Source organism: Magallana gigas, chromosome 4 (genome assembly GCF_963853765.1).
Source record: "Magallana gigas chromosome 4, xbMagGiga1.1, whole genome shotgun sequence".
NCBI lineage: Eukaryota > Metazoa > Mollusca > Bivalvia > Ostreida > Ostreidae > Magallana > Magallana gigas.
This window is the reverse complement of record NC_088856.1, coordinates 19,031,658-19,055,542: the sequence shown is the minus strand read 5'-3', so window position 1 is coordinate 19,055,542 and position 23,885 is coordinate 19,031,658. Positions and strand designations below refer to the sequence as shown.

At 38.9% G+C, this 23,885-nt stretch overlaps 20 non-coding genes across 20 annotated transcripts; all 20 read right to left on the bottom strand.

Moving 5' to 3' along the window:
- Positions 1-286: 286 nt before the first annotated feature.
- LOC136275186 (U6 spliceosomal RNA) lies at positions 287-395 on the bottom strand. The gene has a single exon (XR_010713715.1). It is a non-coding gene; the product is annotated as a U6 spliceosomal RNA (small nuclear RNA).
- A 1,148-nt stretch (positions 396-1,543) lies between these two features.
- On the bottom strand, positions 1,544-1,707 carry LOC136275209 (U1 spliceosomal RNA). Its single transcript, XR_010713738.1, has one exon. It is a non-coding gene; the product is annotated as a U1 spliceosomal RNA (small nuclear RNA).
- A 682-nt stretch (positions 1,708-2,389) lies between these two features.
- Positions 2,390-2,498, bottom strand: LOC136275185 (U6 spliceosomal RNA). Its single transcript, XR_010713714.1, has one exon. It is a non-coding gene; the product is annotated as a U6 spliceosomal RNA (small nuclear RNA).
- Positions 2,499-3,646: 1,148 nt separating this feature from the next.
- On the bottom strand, positions 3,647-3,810 carry LOC136275208 (U1 spliceosomal RNA). Its single transcript, XR_010713737.1, has one exon. It is a non-coding gene; the product is annotated as a U1 spliceosomal RNA (small nuclear RNA).
- A 682-nt stretch (positions 3,811-4,492) lies between these two features.
- LOC136275184 (U6 spliceosomal RNA) lies at positions 4,493-4,601 on the bottom strand. The gene has a single exon (XR_010713713.1). It is a non-coding gene; the product is annotated as a U6 spliceosomal RNA (small nuclear RNA).
- Positions 4,602-5,749: 1,148 nt separating this feature from the next.
- Positions 5,750-5,913, bottom strand: LOC136275207 (U1 spliceosomal RNA). Its single transcript, XR_010713736.1, has one exon. It is a non-coding gene; the product is annotated as a U1 spliceosomal RNA (small nuclear RNA).
- Positions 5,914-6,595: 682 nt separating this feature from the next.
- On the bottom strand, positions 6,596-6,704 carry LOC136275183 (U6 spliceosomal RNA). The gene has a single exon (XR_010713712.1). It is a non-coding gene; the product is annotated as a U6 spliceosomal RNA (small nuclear RNA).
- Positions 6,705-7,852: 1,148 nt separating this feature from the next.
- LOC136275206 (U1 spliceosomal RNA) lies at positions 7,853-8,016 on the bottom strand. Its single transcript, XR_010713735.1, has one exon. It is a non-coding gene; the product is annotated as a U1 spliceosomal RNA (small nuclear RNA).
- A 682-nt stretch (positions 8,017-8,698) lies between these two features.
- Positions 8,699-8,807, bottom strand: LOC136275182 (U6 spliceosomal RNA). The gene has a single exon (XR_010713711.1). It is a non-coding gene; the product is annotated as a U6 spliceosomal RNA (small nuclear RNA).
- Positions 8,808-9,955: 1,148 nt separating this feature from the next.
- LOC136275205 (U1 spliceosomal RNA) lies at positions 9,956-10,119 on the bottom strand. Its single transcript, XR_010713734.1, has one exon. It is a non-coding gene; the product is annotated as a U1 spliceosomal RNA (small nuclear RNA).
- A 682-nt stretch (positions 10,120-10,801) lies between these two features.
- Positions 10,802-10,910, bottom strand: LOC117683340 (U6 spliceosomal RNA). Its single transcript, XR_004597407.1, has one exon. It is a non-coding gene; the product is annotated as a U6 spliceosomal RNA (small nuclear RNA).
- A 1,148-nt stretch (positions 10,911-12,058) lies between these two features.
- Positions 12,059-12,222, bottom strand: LOC136275204 (U1 spliceosomal RNA). The gene has a single exon (XR_010713733.1). It is a non-coding gene; the product is annotated as a U1 spliceosomal RNA (small nuclear RNA).
- A 682-nt stretch (positions 12,223-12,904) lies between these two features.
- Positions 12,905-13,013, bottom strand: LOC136275181 (U6 spliceosomal RNA). The gene has a single exon (XR_010713710.1). It is a non-coding gene; the product is annotated as a U6 spliceosomal RNA (small nuclear RNA).
- A 1,148-nt stretch (positions 13,014-14,161) lies between these two features.
- On the bottom strand, positions 14,162-14,325 carry LOC136275216 (U1 spliceosomal RNA). Its single transcript, XR_010713743.1, has one exon. It is a non-coding gene; the product is annotated as a U1 spliceosomal RNA (small nuclear RNA).
- A 682-nt stretch (positions 14,326-15,007) lies between these two features.
- On the bottom strand, positions 15,008-15,116 carry LOC117683333 (U6 spliceosomal RNA). The gene has a single exon (XR_004597400.1). It is a non-coding gene; the product is annotated as a U6 spliceosomal RNA (small nuclear RNA).
- Positions 15,117-16,264: 1,148 nt separating this feature from the next.
- On the bottom strand, positions 16,265-16,428 carry LOC136275203 (U1 spliceosomal RNA). Its single transcript, XR_010713732.1, has one exon. It is a non-coding gene; the product is annotated as a U1 spliceosomal RNA (small nuclear RNA).
- A 682-nt stretch (positions 16,429-17,110) lies between these two features.
- LOC136275180 (U6 spliceosomal RNA) lies at positions 17,111-17,219 on the bottom strand. The gene has a single exon (XR_010713709.1). It is a non-coding gene; the product is annotated as a U6 spliceosomal RNA (small nuclear RNA).
- Positions 17,220-21,190: 3,971 nt separating this feature from the next.
- On the bottom strand, positions 21,191-21,354 carry LOC136275202 (U1 spliceosomal RNA). Its single transcript, XR_010713731.1, has one exon. It is a non-coding gene; the product is annotated as a U1 spliceosomal RNA (small nuclear RNA).
- A 682-nt stretch (positions 21,355-22,036) lies between these two features.
- On the bottom strand, positions 22,037-22,145 carry LOC136275179 (U6 spliceosomal RNA). Its single transcript, XR_010713708.1, has one exon. It is a non-coding gene; the product is annotated as a U6 spliceosomal RNA (small nuclear RNA).
- A 1,148-nt stretch (positions 22,146-23,293) lies between these two features.
- Positions 23,294-23,457, bottom strand: LOC136275201 (U1 spliceosomal RNA). Its single transcript, XR_010713730.1, has one exon. It is a non-coding gene; the product is annotated as a U1 spliceosomal RNA (small nuclear RNA).
- Positions 23,458-23,885: the final 428 nt, after the last annotated feature.

Below are 23,885 nucleotides of genomic sequence, written 5' to 3'. Positions count from 1 at the left end.
GCATCGTTATCTAAAATAGCACTGTGTAAAACCAGGACCAGCCTGTTCGGGCGGGTGTGGGGCGTTTTTTGTTTTTTGATGTTTTGTTTTGTTTTGTTTTTTTGTTTTTGAATAAAAGAAAAATATGGAACGCTTCACGAATTCGCGTGTCATCCCTGCCTTGCGCTACATACTCCCCAATCTTCGTGGTGAAGTTCCAATTTCTCGACCAATCAGATTGTCCCCTCATTCCAATTCTCATTCCAATTCTCATTCCAATTCCTATTCCAATTTTTTTGAATAAAAGAAAAATATGGAACGCTTCACGAATTTGCGTGTCATCCTTGCGCAGGGGCCATGCTAATCTTCTCTGTATCGTTCCAATTTTAATATATGTACTGCCGAAAAGCAAGTACAAGTACTTGTACCGTCCCGCGGGAATAAGTACTAAGCTTTGAATAGTATACTGAAACAGCGCGTTCAAATATCTACATACTGTAAACACCATGATTACGTATATATAACGTAACAGGGACGACAACTGTGGTCTCTGTACCGGTGGTATAGTAATAGAATATGATTAGTAAAACTAAGTACCAGCGGTATAAAAAGAGGGATGGCGGTGGCGGATGGGGGTGGCATTCAATATTTGACCTCCGTTTTAGCGATTGATTACAAAAAATCAATCCCAATGACCTCATGAAGTGAAATGTCAGTTCGATGGCACATTTAATTCTCTTTCTTCTGGTATGCAAGTTTTCCTCCCAAGCCCCATATTAATAATTGCAACCCCACCCTCCCTATCTACCCTAGACACGCCCAGCATTGTACATTCACACATAGTGCAATGCGCGTTACTTGACTATACGTGAAGATGAATGGTTCAATTTGAATAAACTAGGTATACAGATGCATGCTGACTGAGAAATTATTGCACTGTTTTAAATACTGAAATACATTTACATTAATCTTACCGCGTTTGATCCTAGAAACTTAATACAATCCAATAGAATGGGCCCAGTGTATGTCCGAAAAGCGGTCACTTACTAGCATATTCCATTTCCCGTTAAGCTAAATCGAAGCTGGGTGTATATGCTGTTTCACACAAAATCACATCTCTTTCGCGACTGGATGACAATTTTCAAACTTTGTTGTCACGAGCTCGACGTCACAATGAAATATACGCATACACACGGGTCCACAGTCAAAGGGATGCAACTCCTTCTTTTCCTTTGCACAAAGCTTGTGAAAATATCGCGAACTGGCGCTGATCTCTCGAAAAAAAAATTTGCCTGTCAGTGAAACAGTAATGTTTACACCTAAATTAAAATTAATATTAGCACACACATTAACCAAGTAACCAACGCTATTATCAAAAAATAAAGTGGATACACTGATGTCCCGTGTAGTTACATGTAAACATAAATAATTATACATATTTACTGAATTAATTTCTTCCACACTAATCTAAGCTGTTTGCGGTGACTTGCTTTTAAGATTCGATGATGTATAAATTTCCATAAGGTGTCAAATTGTGTGTGTTCTTTTATATTGAATTTTATACCAGGGGTTAGCGCGAACGCAGACCCCCACACTAAAAAATTACGTGCCCGAGTCGCCCGCATTTGGGGCGATCGCAGGGTTCAGCCTATCCGGAGTGCAATGGAATGGCCTCGCCCTGGAGGGACCCCCTTGAGGATCAGGGTGCCCTCTGCACCAGGTAAGTATGATTTGAATGCGGCCAAAGAAGAATTTCAAGCTACGAAGTTGTAATAAAAAGAAGTGTTTAGTGAACTGCATGTACCGCAACAGCAAATTTCAAACACAAATCATCCCAAATAATACATTTTGTCTACACAATTACATAGTTTACAACATTTTCTCACATCTCTGCAACAATTTAACAGCTCACACACTCCCTGTCAAGTCTGAATACGCCCCGTCCGATTTTTCTTAACACAACGTATGACAAACGTTTCGCCGCGTACATGTAGATATGTATTAGGAGAAAGACCATACATTTTGCTTAAAGTAAATACAGCATTTCATGGTCAAATAATTCCCTAAAAAGCGCATATCCGTTCAAAATCTAAACTTACACATGTATCTTGTCAGTAGCATCGTTATCTAAAATAGCACTGTGTAAAACCAGGACCAGCCTGTTCGGGCGGGTGTGGGGCGTTTTTTGTTTTTTGTTTTTTGATGTTTTGTTTTGTTTTGTTTTTTTGTTTTTGAATAAAAGAAAAATATGGAACGCTTCACGAATTCGCGTGTCATCCCTGCCTTGCGCTACATACTCCCCAATCTTCGTGGTGAAGTTCCAATTTCTCGACCAATCAGATTGTCCCCTCATTCCAATTCTCATTCCAATTCTCATTCCAATTCCTATTCCAATTTTTTTGAATAAAAGAAAAATATGGAACGCTTCACGAATTTGCGTGTCATCCTTGCGCAGGGGCCATGCTAATCTTCTCTGTATCGTTCCAATTTTAATATATGTACTGCCGAAAAGCAAGTACAAGTACTTGTACCGTCCCGCGGGAATAAGTACTAAGCTTTGAATAGTATACTGAAACAGCGCGTTCAAATATCTACATACTGTAAACACCATGATTACGTATATATAACGTAACAGGGACGACAACTGTGGTCTCTGTACCGGTGGTATAGTAATAGAATATGATTAGTAAAACTAAGTACCAGCGGTATAAAAAGAGGGATGGCGGTGGCGGATGGGGGTGGCATTCAATATTTGACCTCCGTTTTAGCGATTGATTACAAAAAATCAATCCCAATGACCTCATGAAGTGAAATGTCAGTTCGATGGCACATTTAATTCTCTTTCTTCTGGTATGCAAGTTTTCCTCCCAAGCCCCATATTAATAATTGCAACCCCACCCTCCCTATCTACCCTAGACACGCCCAGCATTGTACATTCACACATAGTGCAATGCGCGTTACTTGACTATACGTGAAGATGAATGGTTCAATTTGAATAAACTAGGTATACAGATGCATGCTGACTGAGAAATTATTGCACTGTTTTAAATACTGAAATACATTTACATTAATCTTACCGCGTTTGATCCTAGAAACTTAATACAATCCAATAGAATGGGCCCAGTGTATGTCCGAAAAGCGGTCACTTACTAGCATATTCCATTTCCCGTTAAGCTAAATCGAAGCTGGGTGTATATGCTGTTTCACACAAAATCACATCTCTTTCGCGACTGGATGACAATTTTCAAACTTTGTTGTCACGAGCTCGACGTCACAATGAAATATACGCATACACACGGGTCCACAGTCAAAGGGATGCAACTCCTTCTTTTCCTTTGCACAAAGCTTGTGAAAATATCGCGAACTGGCGCTGATCTCTCGAAAAAAAAATTTGCCTGTCAGTGAAACAGTAATGTTTACACCTAAATTAAAATTAATATTAGCACACACATTAACCAAGTAACCAACGCTATTATCAAAAAATAAAGTGGATACACTGATGTCCCGTGTAGTTACATGTAAACATAAATAATTATACATATTTACTGAATTAATTTCTTCCACACTAATCTAAGCTGTTTGCGGTGACTTGCTTTTAAGATTCGATGATGTATAAATTTCCATAAGGTGTCAAATTGTGTGTGTTCTTTTATATTGAATTTTATACCAGGGGTTAGCGCGAACGCAGACCCCCACACTAAAAAATTACGTGCCCGAGTCGCCCGCATTTGGGGCGATCGCAGGGTTCAGCCTATCCGGAGTGCAATGGAATGGCCTCGCCCTGGAGGGACCCCCTTGAGGATCAGGGTGCCCTCTGCACCAGGTAAGTATGATTTGAATGCGGCCAAAGAAGAATTTCAAGCTACGAAGTTGTAATAAAAAGAAGTGTTTAGTGAACTGCATGTACCGCAACAGCAAATTTCAAACACAAATCATCCCAAATAATACATTTTGTCTACACAATTACATAGTTTACAACATTTTCTCACATCTCTGCAACAATTTAACAGCTCACACACTCCCTGTCAAGTCTGAATACGCCCCGTCCGATTTTTCTTAACACAACGTATGACAAACGTTTCGCCGCGTACATGTAGATATGTATTAGGAGAAAGACCATACATTTTGCTTAAAGTAAATACAGCATTTCATGGTCAAATAATTCCCTAAAAAGCGCATATCCGTTCAAAATCTAAACTTACACATGTATCTTGTCAGTAGCATCGTTATCTAAAATAGCACTGTGTAAAACCAGGACCAGCCTGTTCGGGCGGGTGTGGGGCGTTTTTTGTTTTTTGTTTTTTGATGTTTTGTTTTGTTTTGTTTTTTTGTTTTTGAATAAAAGAAAAATATGGAACGCTTCACGAATTCGCGTGTCATCCCTGCCTTGCGCTACATACTCCCCAATCTTCGTGGTGAAGTTCCAATTTCTCGACCAATCAGATTGTCCCCTCATTCCAATTCTCATTCCAATTCTCATTCCAATTCCTATTCCAATTTTTTTGAATAAAAGAAAAATATGGAACGCTTCACGAATTTGCGTGTCATCCTTGCGCAGGGGCCATGCTAATCTTCTCTGTATCGTTCCAATTTTAATATATGTACTGCCGAAAAGCAAGTACAAGTACTTGTACCGTCCCGCGGGAATAAGTACTAAGCTTTGAATAGTATACTGAAACAGCGCGTTCAAATATCTACATACTGTAAACACCATGATTACGTATATATAACGTAACAGGGACGACAACTGTGGTCTCTGTACCGGTGGTATAGTAATAGAATATGATTAGTAAAACTAAGTACCAGCGGTATAAAAAGAGGGATGGCGGTGGCGGATGGGGGTGGCATTCAATATTTGACCTCCGTTTTAGCGATTGATTACAAAAAATCAATCCCAATGACCTCATGAAGTGAAATGTCAGTTCGATGGCACATTTAATTCTCTTTCTTCTGGTATGCAAGTTTTCCTCCCAAGCCCCATATTAATAATTGCAACCCCACCCTCCCTATCTACCCTAGACACGCCCAGCATTGTACATTCACACATAGTGCAATGCGCGTTACTTGACTATACGTGAAGATGAATGGTTCAATTTGAATAAACTAGGTATACAGATGCATGCTGACTGAGAAATTATTGCACTGTTTTAAATACTGAAATACATTTACATTAATCTTACCGCGTTTGATCCTAGAAACTTAATACAATCCAATAGAATGGGCCCAGTGTATGTCCGAAAAGCGGTCACTTACTAGCATATTCCATTTCCCGTTAAGCTAAATCGAAGCTGGGTGTATATGCTGTTTCACACAAAATCACATCTCTTTCGCGACTGGATGACAATTTTCAAACTTTGTTGTCACGAGCTCGACGTCACAATGAAATATACGCATACACACGGGTCCACAGTCAAAGGGATGCAACTCCTTCTTTTCCTTTGCACAAAGCTTGTGAAAATATCGCGAACTGGCGCTGATCTCTCGAAAAAAAAATTTGCCTGTCAGTGAAACAGTAATGTTTACACCTAAATTAAAATTAATATTAGCACACACATTAACCAAGTAACCAACGCTATTATCAAAAAATAAAGTGGATACACTGATGTCCCGTGTAGTTACATGTAAACATAAATAATTATACATATTTACTGAATTAATTTCTTCCACACTAATCTAAGCTGTTTGCGGTGACTTGCTTTTAAGATTCGATGATGTATAAATTTCCATAAGGTGTCAAATTGTGTGTGTTCTTTTATATTGAATTTTATACCAGGGGTTAGCGCGAACGCAGACCCCCACACTAAAAAATTACGTGCCCGAGTCGCCCGCATTTGGGGCGATCGCAGGGTTCAGCCTATCCGGAGTGCAATGGAATGGCCTCGCCCTGGAGGGACCCCCTTGAGGATCAGGGTGCCCTCTGCACCAGGTAAGTATGATTTGAATGCGGCCAAAGAAGAATTTCAAGCTACGAAGTTGTAATAAAAAGAAGTGTTTAGTGAACTGCATGTACCGCAACAGCAAATTTCAAACACAAATCATCCCAAATAATACATTTTGTCTACACAATTACATAGTTTACAACATTTTCTCACATCTCTGCAACAATTTAACAGCTCACACACTCCCTGTCAAGTCTGAATACGCCCCGTCCGATTTTTCTTAACACAACGTATGACAAACGTTTCGCCGCGTACATGTAGATATGTATTAGGAGAAAGACCATACATTTTGCTTAAAGTAAATACAGCATTTCATGGTCAAATAATTCCCTAAAAAGCGCATATCCGTTCAAAATCTAAACTTACACATGTATCTTGTCAGTAGCATCGTTATCTAAAATAGCACTGTGTAAAACCAGGACCAGCCTGTTCGGGCGGGTGTGGGGCGTTTTTTGTTTTTTGTTTTTTGATGTTTTGTTTTGTTTTGTTTTTTTGTTTTTGAATAAAAGAAAAATATGGAACGCTTCACGAATTCGCGTGTCATCCCTGCCTTGCGCTACATACTCCCCAATCTTCGTGGTGAAGTTCCAATTTCTCGACCAATCAGATTGTCCCCTCATTCCAATTCTCATTCCAATTCTCATTCCAATTCCTATTCCAATTTTTTTGAATAAAAGAAAAATATGGAACGCTTCACGAATTTGCGTGTCATCCTTGCGCAGGGGCCATGCTAATCTTCTCTGTATCGTTCCAATTTTAATATATGTACTGCCGAAAAGCAAGTACAAGTACTTGTACCGTCCCGCGGGAATAAGTACTAAGCTTTGAATAGTATACTGAAACAGCGCGTTCAAATATCTACATACTGTAAACACCATGATTACGTATATATAACGTAACAGGGACGACAACTGTGGTCTCTGTACCGGTGGTATAGTAATAGAATATGATTAGTAAAACTAAGTACCAGCGGTATAAAAAGAGGGATGGCGGTGGCGGATGGGGGTGGCATTCAATATTTGACCTCCGTTTTAGCGATTGATTACAAAAAATCAATCCCAATGACCTCATGAAGTGAAATGTCAGTTCGATGGCACATTTAATTCTCTTTCTTCTGGTATGCAAGTTTTCCTCCCAAGCCCCATATTAATAATTGCAACCCCACCCTCCCTATCTACCCTAGACACGCCCAGCATTGTACATTCACACATAGTGCAATGCGCGTTACTTGACTATACGTGAAGATGAATGGTTCAATTTGAATAAACTAGGTATACAGATGCATGCTGACTGAGAAATTATTGCACTGTTTTAAATACTGAAATACATTTACATTAATCTTACCGCGTTTGATCCTAGAAACTTAATACAATCCAATAGAATGGGCCCAGTGTATGTCCGAAAAGCGGTCACTTACTAGCATATTCCATTTCCCGTTAAGCTAAATCGAAGCTGGGTGTATATGCTGTTTCACACAAAATCACATCTCTTTCGCGACTGGATGACAATTTTCAAACTTTGTTGTCACGAGCTCGACGTCACAATGAAATATACGCATACACACGGGTCCACAGTCAAAGGGATGCAACTCCTTCTTTTCCTTTGCACAAAGCTTGTGAAAATATCGCGAACTGGCGCTGATCTCTCGAAAAAAAAATTTGCCTGTCAGTGAAACAGTAATGTTTACACCTAAATTAAAATTAATATTAGCACACACATTAACCAAGTAACCAACGCTATTATCAAAAAATAAAGTGGATACACTGATGTCCCGTGTAGTTACATGTAAACATAAATAATTATACATATTTACTGAATTAATTTCTTCCACACTAATCTAAGCTGTTTGCGGTGACTTGCTTTTAAGATTCGATGATGTATAAATTTCCATAAGGTGTCAAATTGTGTGTGTTCTTTTATATTGAATTTTATACCAGGGGTTAGCGCGAACGCAGACCCCCACACTAAAAAATTACGTGCCCGAGTCGCCCGCATTTGGGGCGATCGCAGGGTTCAGCCTATCCGGAGTGCAATGGAATGGCCTCGCCCTGGAGGGACCCCCTTGAGGATCAGGGTGCCCTCTGCACCAGGTAAGTATGATTTGAATGCGGCCAAAGAAGAATTTCAAGCTACGAAGTTGTAATAAAAAGAAGTGTTTAGTGAACTGCATGTACCGCAACAGCAAATTTCAAACACAAATCATCCCAAATAATACATTTTGTCTACACAATTACATAGTTTACAACATTTTCTCACATCTCTGCAACAATTTAACAGCTCACACACTCCCTGTCAAGTCTGAATACGCCCCGTCCGATTTTTCTTAACACAACGTATGACAAACGTTTCGCCGCGTACATGTAGATATGTATTAGGAGAAAGACCATACATTTTGCTTAAAGTAAATACAGCATTTCATGGTCAAATAATTCCCTAAAAAGCGCATATCCGTTCAAAATCTAAACTTACACATGTATCTTGTCAGTAGCATCGTTATCTAAAATAGCACTGTGTAAAACCAGGACCAGCCTGTTCGGGCGGGTGTGGGGCGTTTTTTGTTTTTTGTTTTTTGATGTTTTGTTTTGTTTTGTTTTTTTGTTTTTGAATAAAAGAAAAATATGGAACGCTTCACGAATTCGCGTGTCATCCCTGCCTTGCGCTACATACTCCCCAATCTTCGTGGTGAAGTTCCAATTTCTCGACCAATCAGATTGTCCCCTCATTCCAATTCTCATTCCAATTCTCATTCCAATTCCTATTCCAATTTTTTTGAATAAAAGAAAAATATGGAACGCTTCACGAATTTGCGTGTCATCCTTGCGCAGGGGCCATGCTAATCTTCTCTGTATCGTTCCAATTTTAATATATGTACTGCCGAAAAGCAAGTACAAGTACTTGTACCGTCCCGCGGGAATAAGTACTAAGCTTTGAATAGTATACTGAAACAGCGCGTTCAAATATCTACATACTGTAAACACCATGATTACGTATATATAACGTAACAGGGACGACAACTGTGGTCTCTGTACCGGTGGTATAGTAATAGAATATGATTAGTAAAACTAAGTACCAGCGGTATAAAAAGAGGGATGGCGGTGGCGGATGGGGGTGGCATTCAATATTTGACCTCCGTTTTAGCGATTGATTACAAAAAATCAATCCCAATGACCTCATGAAGTGAAATGTCAGTTCGATGGCACATTTAATTCTCTTTCTTCTGGTATGCAAGTTTTCCTCCCAAGCCCCATATTAATAATTGCAACCCCACCCTCCCTATCTACCCTAGACACGCCCAGCATTGTACATTCACACATAGTGCAATGCGCGTTACTTGACTATACGTGAAGATGAATGGTTCAATTTGAATAAACTAGGTATACAGATGCATGCTGACTGAGAAATTATTGCACTGTTTTAAATACTGAAATACATTTACATTAATCTTACCGCGTTTGATCCTAGAAACTTAATACAATCCAATAGAATGGGCCCAGTGTATGTCCGAAAAGCGGTCACTTACTAGCATATTCCATTTCCCGTTAAGCTAAATCGAAGCTGGGTGTATATGCTGTTTCACACAAAATCACATCTCTTTCGCGACTGGATGACAATTTTCAAACTTTGTTGTCACGAGCTCGACGTCACAATGAAATATACGCATACACACGGGTCCACAGTCAAAGGGATGCAACTCCTTCTTTTCCTTTGCACAAAGCTTGTGAAAATATCGCGAACTGGCGCTGATCTCTCGAAAAAAAAATTTGCCTGTCAGTGAAACAGTAATGTTTACACCTAAATTAAAATTAATATTAGCACACACATTAACCAAGTAACCAACGCTATTATCAAAAAATAAAGTGGATACACTGATGTCCCGTGTAGTTACATGTAAACATAAATAATTATACATATTTACTGAATTAATTTCTTCCACACTAATCTAAGCTGTTTGCGGTGACTTGCTTTTAAGATTCGATGATGTATAAATTTCCATAAGGTGTCAAATTGTGTGTGTTCTTTTATATTGAATTTTATACCAGGGGTTAGCGCGAACGCAGACCCCCACACTAAAAAATTACGTGCCCGAGTCGCCCGCATTTGGGGCGATCGCAGGGTTCAGCCTATCCGGAGTGCAATGGAATGGCCTCGCCCTGGAGGGACCCCCTTGAGGATCAGGGTGCCCTCTGCACCAGGTAAGTATGATTTGAATGCGGCCAAAGAAGAATTTCAAGCTACGAAGTTGTAATAAAAAGAAGTGTTTAGTGAACTGCATGTACCGCAACAGCAAATTTCAAACACAAATCATCCCAAATAATACATTTTGTCTACACAATTACATAGTTTACAACATTTTCTCACATCTCTGCAACAATTTAACAGCTCACACACTCCCTGTCAAGTCTGAATACGCCCCGTCCGATTTTTCTTAACACAACGTATGACAAACGTTTCGCCGCGTACATGTAGATATGTATTAGGAGAAAGACCATACATTTTGCTTAAAGTAAATACAGCATTTCATGGTCAAATAATTCCCTAAAAAGCGCATATCCGTTCAAAATCTAAACTTACACATGTATCTTGTCAGTAGCATCGTTATCTAAAATAGCACTGTGTAAAACCAGGACCAGCCTGTTCGGGCGGGTGTGGGGCGTTTTTTGTTTTTTGTTTTTTGATGTTTTGTTTTGTTTTGTTTTTTTGTTTTTGAATAAAAGAAAAATATGGAACGCTTCACGAATTCGCGTGTCATCCCTGCCTTGCGCTACATACTCCCCAATCTTCGTGGTGAAGTTCCAATTTCTCGACCAATCAGATTGTCCCCTCATTCCAATTCTCATTCCAATTCTCATTCCAATTCCTATTCCAATTTTTTTGAATAAAAGAAAAATATGGAACGCTTCACGAATTTGCGTGTCATCCTTGCGCAGGGGCCATGCTAATCTTCTCTGTATCGTTCCAATTTTAATATATGTACTGCCGAAAAGCAAGTACAAGTACTTGTACCGTCCCGCGGGAATAAGTACTAAGCTTTGAATAGTATACTGAAACAGCGCGTTCAAATATCTACATACTGTAAACACCATGATTACGTATATATAACGTAACAGGGACGACAACTGTGGTCTCTGTACCGGTGGTATAGTAATAGAATATGATTAGTAAAACTAAGTACCAGCGGTATAAAAAGAGGGATGGCGGTGGCGGATGGGGGTGGCATTCAATATTTGACCTCCGTTTTAGCGATTGATTACAAAAAATCAATCCCAATGACCTCATGAAGTGAAATGTCAGTTCGATGGCACATTTAATTCTCTTTCTTCTGGTATGCAAGTTTTCCTCCCAAGCCCCATATTAATAATTGCAACCCCACCCTCCCTATCTACCCTAGACACGCCCAGCATTGTACATTCACACATAGTGCAATGCGCGTTACTTGACTATACGTGAAGATGAATGGTTCAATTTGAATAAACTAGGTATACAGATGCATGCTGACTGAGAAATTATTGCACTGTTTTAAATACTGAAATACATTTACATTAATCTTACCGCGTTTGATCCTAGAAACTTAATACAATCCAATAGAATGGGCCCAGTGTATGTCCGAAAAGCGGTCACTTACTAGCATATTCCATTTCCCGTTAAGCTAAATCGAAGCTGGGTGTATATGCTGTTTCACACAAAATCACATCTCTTTCGCGACTGGATGACAATTTTCAAACTTTGTTGTCACGAGCTCGACGTCACAATGAAATATACGCATACACACGGGTCCACAGTCAAAGGGATGCAACTCCTTCTTTTCCTTTGCACAAAGCTTGTGAAAATATCGCGAACTGGCGCTGATCTCTCGAAAAAAAAATTTGCCTGTCAGTGAAACAGTAATGTTTACACCTAAATTAAAATTAATATTAGCACACACATTAACCAAGTAACCAACGCTATTATCAAAAAATAAAGTGGATACACTGATGTCCCGTGTAGTTACATGTAAACATAAATAATTATACATATTTACTGAATTAATTTCTTCCACACTAATCTAAGCTGTTTGCGGTGACTTGCTTTTAAGATTCGATGATGTATAAATTTCCATAAGGTGTCAAATTGTGTGTGTTCTTTTATATTGAATTTTATACCAGGGGTTAGCGCGAACGCAGACCCCCACACTAAAAAATTACGTGCCCGAGTCGCCCGCATTTGGGGCGATCGCAGGGTTCAGCCTATCCGGAGTGCAATGGAATGGCCTCGCCCTGGAGGGACCCCCTTGAGGATCAGGGTGCCCTCTGCACCAGGTAAGTATGATTTGAATGCGGCCAAAGAAGAATTTCAAGCTACGAAGTTGTAATAAAAAGAAGTGTTTAGTGAACTGCATGTACCGCAACAGCAAATTTCAAACACAAATCATCCCAAATAATACATTTTGTCTACACAATTACATAGTTTACAACATTTTCTCACATCTCTGCAACAATTTAACAGCTCACACACTCCCTGTCAAGTCTGAATACGCCCCGTCCGATTTTTCTTAACACAACGTATGACAAACGTTTCGCCGCGTACATGTAGATATGTATTAGGAGAAAGACCATACATTTTGCTTAAAGTAAATACAGCATTTCATGGTCAAATAATTCCCTAAAAAGCGCATATCCGTTCAAAATCTAAACTTACACATGTATCTTGTCAGTAGCATCGTTATCTAAAATAGCACTGTGTAAAACCAGGACCAGCCTGTTCGGGCGGGTGTGGGGCGTTTTTTGTTTTTTGTTTTTTGATGTTTTGTTTTGTTTTGTTTTTTTGTTTTTGAATAAAAGAAAAATATGGAACGCTTCACGAATTCGCGTGTCATCCCTGCCTTGCGCTACATACTCCCCAATCTTCGTGGTGAAGTTCCAATTTCTCGACCAATCAGATTGTCCCCTCATTCCAATTCTCATTCCAATTCTCATTCCAATTCCTATTCCAATTTTTTTGAATAAAAGAAAAATATGGAACGCTTCACGAATTTGCGTGTCATCCTTGCGCAGGGGCCATGCTAATCTTCTCTGTATCGTTCCAATTTTAATATATGTACTGCCGAAAAGCAAGTACAAGTACTTGTACCGTCCCGCGGGAATAAGTACTAAGCTTTGAATAGTATACTGAAACAGCGCGTTCAAATATCTACATACTGTAAACACCATGATTACGTATATATAACGTAACAGGGACGACAACTGTGGTCTCTGTACCGGTGGTATAGTAATAGAATATGATTAGTAAAACTAAGTACCAGCGGTATAAAAAGAGGGATGGCGGTGGCGGATGGGGGTGGCATTCAATATTTGACCTCCGTTTTAGCGATTGATTACAAAAAATCAATCCCAATGACCTCATGAAGTGAAATGTCAGTTCGATGGCACATTTAATTCTCTTTCTTCTGGTATGCAAGTTTTCCTCCCAAGCCCCATATTAATAATTGCAACCCCACCCTCCCTATCTACCCTAGACACGCCCAGCATTGTACATTCACACATAGTGCAATGCGCGTTACTTGACTATACGTGAAGATGAATGGTTCAATTTGAATAAACTAGGTATACAGATGCATGCTGACTGAGAAATTATTGCACTGTTTTAAATACTGAAATACATTTACATTAATCTTACCGCGTTTGATCCTAGAAACTTAATACAATCCAATAGAATGGGCCCAGTGTATGTCCGAAAAGCGGTCACTTACTAGCATATTCCATTTCCCGTTAAGCTAAATCGAAGCTGGGTGTATATGCTGTTTCACACAAAATCACATCTCTTTCGCGACTGGATGACAATTTTCAAACTTTGTTGTCACGAGCTCGACGTCACAATGAAATATACGCATACACACGGGTCCACAGTCAAAGGGATGCAACTCCTTCTTTTCCTTTGCACAAAGCTTGTGAAAATATCGCGAACTGGCGCTGATCTCTCGAAAAAAAAATTTGCCTGTCAGTGAAACAGTAATGTTTACACCTAAATTAAAATTAATATTAGCACACACATTAACCAAGTAACCAACGCTATTATCAAAAAATAAAGTGGATACACTGATGTCCCGTGTAGTTACATGTAAACATAAATAATTATACATATTTACTGAATTAATTTCTTCCACACTAATCTAAGCTGTTTGCGGTGACTTGCTTTTAAGATTCGATGATGTATAAATTTCCATAAGGTGTCAAATTGTGTGTGTTCTTTTATATTGAATTTTATACCAGGGGTTAGCGCGAACGCAGACCCCCACACTAAAAAATTACGTGCCCGAGTCGCCCGCATTTGGGGCGATCGCAGGGTTCAGCCTATCCGGAGTGCAATGGAATGGCCTCGCCCTGGTGGGACCCCCTTGAGGATCAGGGTGCCCTCTGCACCAGGTAAGTATGATTTGAATGCGGCCAAAGAAGAATTTCAAGCTACGAAGTTGTAATAAAAAGAAGTGTTTAGTGAACTGCATGTACCGCAACAGCAAATTTCAAACACAAATCATCCCAAATAATACATTTTGTCTACACAATTACATAGTTTACAACATTTTCTCACATCTCTGCAACAATTTAACAGCTCACACACTCCCTGTCAAGTCTGAATACGCCCCGTCCGATTTTTCTTAACACAACGTATGACAAACGTTTCGCCGCGTACATGTAGATATGTATTAGGAGAAAGACCATACATTTTGCTTAAAGTAAATACAGCATTTCATGGTCAAATAATTCCCTAAAAAGCGCATATCCGTTCAAAATCTAAACTTACACATGTATCTTGTCAGTAGCATCGTTATCTAAAATAGCACTGTGTAAAACCAGGACCAGCCTGTTCGGGCGGGTGTGGGGCGTTTTTTGTTTTTTGTTTTTTGATGTTTTGTTTTGTTTTGTTTTTTTGTTTTTGAATAAAAGAAAAATATGGAACGCTTCACGAATTCGCGTGTCATCCCTGCCTTGCGCTACATACTCCCCAATCTTCGTGGTGAAGTTCCAATTTCTCGACCAATCAGATTGTCCCCTCATTCCAATTCTCATTCCAATTCTCATTCCAATTCCTATTCCAATTTTTTTGAATAAAAGAAAAATATGGAACGCTTCACGAATTTGCGTGTCATCCTTGCGCAGGGGCCATGCTAATCTTCTCTGTATCGTTCCAATTTTAATATATGTACTGCCGAAAAGCAAGTACAAGTACTTGTACCGTCCCGCGGGAATAAGTACTAAGCTTTGAATAGTATACTGAAACAGCGCGTTCAAATATCTACATACTGTAAACACCATGATTACGTATATATAACGTAACAGGGACGACAACTGTGGTCTCTGTACCGGTGGTATAGTAATAGAATATGATTAGTAAAACTAAGTACCAGCGGTATAAAAAGAGGGATGGCGGTGGCGGATGGGGGTGGCATTCAATATTTGACCTCCGTTTTAGCGATTGATTACAAAAAATCAATCCCAATGACCTCATGAAGTGAAATGTCAGTTCGATGGCACATTTAATTCTCTTTCTTCTGGTATGCAAGTTTTCCTCCCAAGCCCCATATTAATAATTGCAACCCCACCCTCCCTATCTACCCTAGACACGCCCAGCATTGTACATTCACACATAGTGCAATGCGCGTTACTTGACTATACGTGAAGATGAATGGTTCAATTTGAATAAACTAGGTATACAGATGCATGCTGACTGAGAAATTATTGCACTGTTTTAAATACTGAAATACATTTACATTAATCTTACCGCGTTTGATCCTAGAAACTTAATACAATCCAATAGAATGGGCCCAGTGTATGTCCGAAAAGCGGTCACTTACTAGCATATTCCATTTCCCGTTAAGCTAAATCGAAGCTGGGTGTATATGCTGTTTCACACAAAATCACATCTCTTTCGCGACTGGATGACAATTTTCAAACTTTGTTGTCACGAGCTCGACGTCACAATGAAATATACGCATACACACGGGTCCACAGTCAAAGGGATGCAACTCCTTCTTTTCCTTTGCACAAAGCTTGTGAAAATATCGCGAACTGGCGCTGATCTCTCGAAAAAAAAATTTGCCTGTCAGTGAAACAGTAATGTTTACACCTAAATTAAAATTAATATTAGCACACACATTAACCAAGTAACCAACGCTATTATCAAAAAATAAAGTGGATACACTGATGTCCCGTGTAGTTACATGTAAACATAAATAATTATACATATTTACTGAATTAATTTCTTCCACACTAATCTAAGCTGTTTGCGGTGACTTGCTTTTAAGATTCGATGATGTATAAATTTCCATAAGGTGTCAAATTGTGTGTGTTCTTTTATATTGAATTTTATACCAGGGGTTAGCGCGAACGCAGACCCCCACACTAAAAAATTACGTGCCCGAGTCGCCCGCATTTGGGGCGATCGCAGGGTTCAGCCTATCCGGAGTGCAATGGAATGGCCTCGCCCTGGAGGGACCCCCTTGAGGATCAGGGTGCCCTCTGCACCAGGTAAGTATGATTTGAATGCGGCCAAAGAAGAATTTCAAGCTACGAAGTTGTAATAAAAAGAAGTGTTTAGTGAACTGCATGTACCGCAACAGCAAATTTCAAACACAAATCATCCCAAATAATACATTTTGTCTACACAATTACATAGTTTACAACATTTTCTCACATCTCTGCAACAATTTAACAGCTCACACACTCCCTGTCAAGTCTGAATACGCCCCGTCCGATTTTTCTTAACACAACGTATGACAAACGTTTCGCCGCGTACATGTAGATATGTATTAGGAGAAAGACCATACATTTTGCTTAAAGTAAATACAGCATTTCATGGTCAAATAATTCCCTAAAAAGCGCATATCCGTTCAAAATCTAAACTTACACATGTATCTTGTCAGTAGCATCGTTATCTAAAATAGCACTGTGTAAAACCAGGACCAGCCTGTTCGGGCGGGTGTGGGGCGTTTTTTGTTTTTTGTTTTTTGATGTTTTGTTTTGTTTTGTTTTTTTGTTTTTGAATAAAAGAAAAATATGGAACGCTTCACGAATTCGCGTGTCATCCCTGCCTTGCGCTACATACTCCCCAATCTTCGTGGTGAAGTTCCAATTTCTCGACCAATCAGATTGTCCCCTCATTCCAATTCTCATTCCAATTCTCATTCCAATTCCTATTCCAATTTTTTTGAATAAAAGAAAAATATGGAACGCTTCACGAATTTGCGTGTCATCCTTGCGCAGGGGCCATGCTAATCTTCTCTGTATCGTTCCAATTTTAATATATGTACTGCCGAAAAGCAAGTACAAGTACTTGTACCGTCCCGCGGGAATAAGTACTAAGCTTTGAATAGTATACTGAAACAGCGCGTTCAAATATCTACATACTGTAAACACCATGATTACGTATATATAACGTAACAGGGACGACAACTGTGGTCTCTGTACCGGTGGTATAGTAATAGAATATGATTAGTAAAACTAAGTACCAGCGGTATAAAAAGAGGGATGGCGGTGGCGGATGGGGGTGGCATTCAATATTTGACCTCCGTTTTAGCGATTGATTACAAAAAATCAATCCCAATGACCTCATGAAGTGAAATGTCAGTTCGATGGCACATTTAATTCTCTTTCTTCTGGTATGCAAGTTTTCCTCCCAAGCCCCATATTAATAATTGCAACCCCACCCTCCCTATCTACCCTAGACACGCCCAGCATTGTACATTCACACATAGTGCAATGCGCGTTACTTGACTATACGTGAAGATGAATGGTTCAATTTGAATAAACTAGGTATACAGATGCATGCTGACTGAGAAATTATTGCACTGTTTTAAATACTGAAATACATTTACATTAATCTTACCGCGTTTGATCCTAGAAACTTAATACAATCCAATAGAATGGGCCCAGTGTATGTCCGAAAAGCGGTCACTTACTAGCATACAGTACAGGCAACGCGGATCCCGTATTGGCCCGCGTTACCGTCACGGTATTTTTATCGTTCCCGCGATACACCATCGCGGTTTTTGATCGCGGTATGGATTGCGACCGTGATGACACCGCGACGGTGTGATTTACCGTTATTCCTGTTGCTGCTTGTTGTTGTTACTTTACCTGTACTGTACATTACAGGCAATGCAGGTCGCGTAAATCCACGTCAAAAATGCGACTTCAGATTTAAGCATAACAGCTGCATTGTAAATAAATTGTGGTCCATATTATTATAAAATTGATAAATTATATTTATGAAATAGAATTTCATGAAATCGGAAACTACATTCGTATTACAACATAACATGATCATTATGCTGTTAAATTTTGTGATGTGTAAATAAGAACACATATCTTTGTATTTGACGTGCTTATTTCAGTTATTATTTCTATTAGTTGATAATCCTGTTTTTATAACAATCTTAAAATTAAATATTTTCATAAGATGAACTCGTATCAATGCAGAGCAATTTTATCTTCTCATTTTATAAGTTGACACGCATAGCGCCGTAAACTGTAAATACATGACTTGTGTATGTTTTAAATTGAGAAATGAACAAATGTCGGGAATCAACTAAGAAATCTATTTTTCCATTCAATAATAAATTATCATTCATATATAAAGTTGGTGCCGTGTTAAAGCACATGGAATCATAACGTGTATCAGTATGCGTTTCCTGTGTATACATATAAAGTTTAAGTCATGATCATTTTCTGTGTATACATGTAGTGATTAACAAACTCAGGGTAGAAAACGACATGCCCTTGAGGGTTTTCACACCTATTCACGACAAAAGAAAAAGTCTATATCGCGTACGGCTTCGTCTAATCGCACAACACCTTACGAGAGAGAGAGAGAGAGAGAGAGAGAGAGAGAGAGAGAGAGAGAGAGAGAGAGAGAGACGTTTAGGCGTAATTTAACGTACACTTATGTGAAATATACTAATATCCAATACTAAATATTCATAAAATTAGTATTCATAAAAGAATATGGTACACTGTGATTGAATCCATCATGCAATTTCAGATTTGAGTCCACGTGCTGCACCTGTCAATCAAATCAACCCGCTAGTTCTACCACGTGTTTCCTCCATGATAAAGTTTCGTTCTATAAGTTTTATTCTTAATAAAGACAATAAGAAATATGTTTAACAGTTAAGTTTTTTTACAATGTTCGTGATGCATGATTTACTGTGTTTGGAAAGTTTAATTCGTTGTGTTTTTTCCCTATCTCTTTTAGTTTATAATGGAGGTTTTTTGCGGGAAGGAACATCTTCAACACGTTTAGCGGTTAAAGAATGCAGTAAAATGAATCAATTATTTGATATAACTATTAGTAAATTTTTTAATTGTTTGATGTGCATGTAGAATTCTTCTTGGTCAATCGTTACACAAATTATCTACCTGCCTCATTCCTGTGTATTCTGTGCGTTCAAGCGTAGAGTGATTTCCTGTCAGTGCGACGGTTTCACACCTTTGTGTAAAACAATTGGGACTAAAGTCAAATAAAGTTAACTTCGACAGTCATAAAGCGGGGGGGGGGGTAAGGTTACGATAACGGGAAACGGGTTTACATACACTGTATTTGTAGTAGTTTTATATTCAATAAGATTACATGTACATGCCCACATAAAATGATATCAATACATTTACTGAAATGTTTAAATGTTTTTTTATCGGCATGAAATGCAAAACTTTCAAAACATGTTCTTAATTTCTTTGAAATGTGTAAGAACATAAGAACGGTTTAACAACATTTCCTTCTCAAAATTTTTTATCTAGTTATTCTGTTAAGAGAGACAGAGAGAGAGAAAGAGGGGGGCTCGGTCGCGAGCGAACGCTAACCTCCGTCACGGCGGGTAGCTGGTATACCATCACGACACCATGACATGGGATATCCACAATATCTTTCGATTACATAATTTTATGCAACTCTGGGTATCTCTAAGGCTCCTTACTCTCTCAGTCAGAATGAGTCTTGAAGAACACACGGCTTCGCACTTAAAGATTGTCGTCGCAAACGTAACGCACTAGAAAGTGGGAATCCTCGCGCTATGACAAACGACGAGCCATATATGTATCTAAAGTAACGCAACACAAATTCACTTAAACGTGAATTCACAAAAAATGTTCTTTACACGTAGAAGACCTTGTAAGAAATGAACGGAACATGCTTAAAATACCGGGTTGGTAATTTTATAGGAAGCCCTCATTTTCAATCACTTGCTCATCATTAGTTGACACGCATGGACTTCAAAACAAACAATACAAATTTAGGCGGACCAATTAATTGTTAAGAAAACACAATCACACTGCGTACATATTTATAATTTTATTGGCAATTAAAACCATTTCATGATAATTTTTAATTTAACGACCTTCTTAAAATATGATAATGGATTCGAAAATATTTTATTTGCAATTGCTGCACGAGTATTAAATTAAATACTTTTATAATTTATTTTTAAATAGCTATGAAATAAAAAAATTTAGTAAAACAGACTCCAAGTATTTCGATATAATCTCTGTCAAAATCTGGTTAAATATCGTCATTAAATATTAAGAAACATTCAATTTATTTGTCATTCGGGGAGATAACTCCCGCTTGTATACGATACTTTTCCATCGATAATTTTACCGTGGCGGGGACAGGTAGATGATGAGTTAACCGTGATGGGAACGCGGTATACCTGTCTCACCTGGCCGATCACCTCGATGTGTTTATACCGTGACGGGGCGCGGGAAACACGCGATCCGCGTTGCCTGTACTGTATTCCATTTCCCGTTAAGCTAAATCGAAGCTGGGTGTATATGCTGTTTCACACAAAATCACATCTCTTTCGCGACTGGATGACAATTTTCAAACTTTGTTGTCACGAGCTCGACGTCACAATGAAATATACGCATACACACGGGTCCACAGTCAAAGGGATGCAACTCCTTCTTTTCCTTTGCACAAAGCTTGTGAAAATATCGCGAACTGGCGCTGATCTCTCGAAAAAAAAATTTGCCTGTCAGTGAAACAGTAATGTTTACACCTAAATTAAAATTAATATTAGCACACACACATTAACCAAGTAACCAACGCTATTATCAAAAAATAAAGTGGATACACTGATGTCCCGTGTAGTTACATGTAAACATAAATAATTATACATATTTACTGAATTAATTTCTTCCACACTAATCTAAGCTGTTTGCGGTGACTTGCTTTTAAGATTCGATGATGTATAAATTTCCATAAGGTGTCAAATTGTGTGTGTTCTTTTATATTGAATTTTATACCAGGGGTTAGCGCGAACGCAGACCCCCACACTAAAAAATTACGTGCCCGAGTCGCCCGCATTTGGGGCGATCGCAGGGTTCAGCCTATCCGGAGTGCAATGGAATGGCCTCGCCCTGGAGGGACCCCCTTGAGGATCAGGGTGCCCTCTGCACCAGGTAAGTATGATTTGAATGCGGCCAAAGAAGAATTTCAAGCTACGAAGTTGTAATAAAAAGAAGTGTTTAGTGAACTGCATGTACCGCAACAGCAAATTTCAAACACAAATCATCCCAAATAATACATTTTGTCTACACAATTACATAGTTTACAACATTTTCTCACATCTCTGCAACAATTTAACAGCTCACACACTCCCTGTCAAGTCTGAATACGCCCCGTCCGATTTTTCTTAACACAACGTATGACAAACGTTTCGCCGCGTACATGTAGATATGTATTAGGAGAAAGACCATACATTTTGCTTAAAGTAAATACAGCATTTCATGGTCAAATAATTCCCTAAAAAGCGCATATCCGTTCAAAATCTAAACTTACACATGTATCTTGTCAGTAGCATCGTTATCTAAAATAGCACTGTGTAAAACCAGGACCAGCCTGTTCGGGCGGGTGTGGGGCGTTTTTTGTTTTTTGTTTTTTGATGTTTTGTTTTGTTTTGTTTTTTTGTTTTTGAATAAAAGAAAAATATGGAACGCTTCACGAATTCGCGTGTCATCCCTGCCTTGCGCTACATACTCCCCAATCTTCGTGGTGAAGTTCCAATTTCTCGACCAATCAGATTGTCCCCTCATTCCAATTCTCATTCCAATTCTCATTCCAATTCCTATTCCAATTTTTTTGAATAAAAGAAAAATATGGAACGCTTCACGAATTTGCGTGTCATCCTTGCGCAGGGGCCATGCTAATCTTCTCTGTATCGTTCCAATTTTAATATATGTACTGCCGAAAAGCAAGTACAAGTACTTGTACCGTCCCGCGGGAATAAGTACTAAGCTTTGAATAGTATACTGAAACAGCGCGTTCAAATATCTACATACTGTAAACACCATGATTACGTATATATAACGTAACAGGGACGACAACTGTGGTCTCTGTACCGGTGGTATAGTAATAGAATATGATTAGTAAAACTAAGTACCAGCGGTATAAAAAGAGGGATGGCGGTGGCGGATGGGGGTGGCATTCAATATTTGACCTCCGTTTTAGCGATTGATTACAAAAAATCAATCCCAATGACCTCATGAAGTGAAATGTCAGTTCGATGGCACATTTAATTCTCTTTCTTCTGGTATGCAAGTTTTCCTCCCAAGCCCCATATTAATAATTGCAACCCCACCCTCCCTATCTACCCTAGACACGCCCAGCATTGTACATTCACACATAGTGCAATGCGCGTTACTTGACTATACGTGAAGATGAATGGTTCAATTTGAATAAACTAGGTATACAGATGCATGCTGACTGAGAAATTATTGCACTGTTTTAAATACTGAAATACATTTACATTAATCTTACCGCGTTTGATCCTAGAAACTTAATACAATCCAATAGAATGGGCCCAGTGTATGTCCGAAAAGCGGTCACTTACTAGCATATTCCATTTCCCGTTAAGCTAAATCGAAGCTGGGTGTATATGCTGTTTCACACAAAATCACATCTCTTTCGCGACTGGATGACAATTTTCAAACTTTGTTGTCACGAGCTCGACGTCACAATGAAATATACGCATACACACGGGTCCACAGTCAAAGGGATGCAACTCCTTCTTTTCCTTTGCACAAAGCTTGTGAAAATATCGCGAACTGGCGCTGATCTCTCGAAAAAAAAATTTGCCTGTCAGTGAAACAGTAATGTTTACACCTAAATTAAAATTAATATTAGCACACACATTAACCAAGTAACCAACGCTATTATCAAAAAATAAAGTGGATACACTGATGTCCCGTGTAGTTACATGTAAACATAAATAATTATACATATTTACTGAATTAATTTCTTCCACACTAATCTAAGCTGTTTGCGGTGACTTGCTTTTAAGATTCGATGATGTATAAATTTCCATAAGGTGTCAAATTGTGTGTGTTCTTTTATATTGAATTTTATACCAGGGGTTAGCGCGAACGCAGACCCCCACACTAAAAAATTACGTGCCCGAGTCGCCCGCATTTGGGGCGATCGCAGGGTTCAGCCTATCCGGAGTGCAATGGAATGGCCTCGCCCTGGAGGGACCCCCTTGAGGATCAGGGTGCCCTCTGCACCAGGTAAGTATGATTTGAATGCGGCCAAAGAAGAATTTCAAGCTACGAAGTTGTAATAAAAAGAAGTGTTTAGTGAACTGCATGTACCGCAACAGCAAATTTCAAACACAAATCATCCCAAATAATACATTTTGTCTACACAATTACATAGTTTACAACATTTTCTCACATCTCTGCAACAATTTAACAGCTCACACACTCCCTGTCAAGTCTGAATACGCCCCGTCCGATTTTTCTTAACACAACGTATGACAAACGTTTCGCCGCGTACATGTAGATATGTATTAGGAGAAAGACCATACATTTTGCTTAAAGTAAATACAGCATTTCATGGTCAAATAATTCCCTAAAAAGCGCATATCCGTTCAAAATCTAAACTTACACATGTATCTTGTCAGTAGCATCGTTATCTAAAATAGCACTGTGTAAAACCAGGACC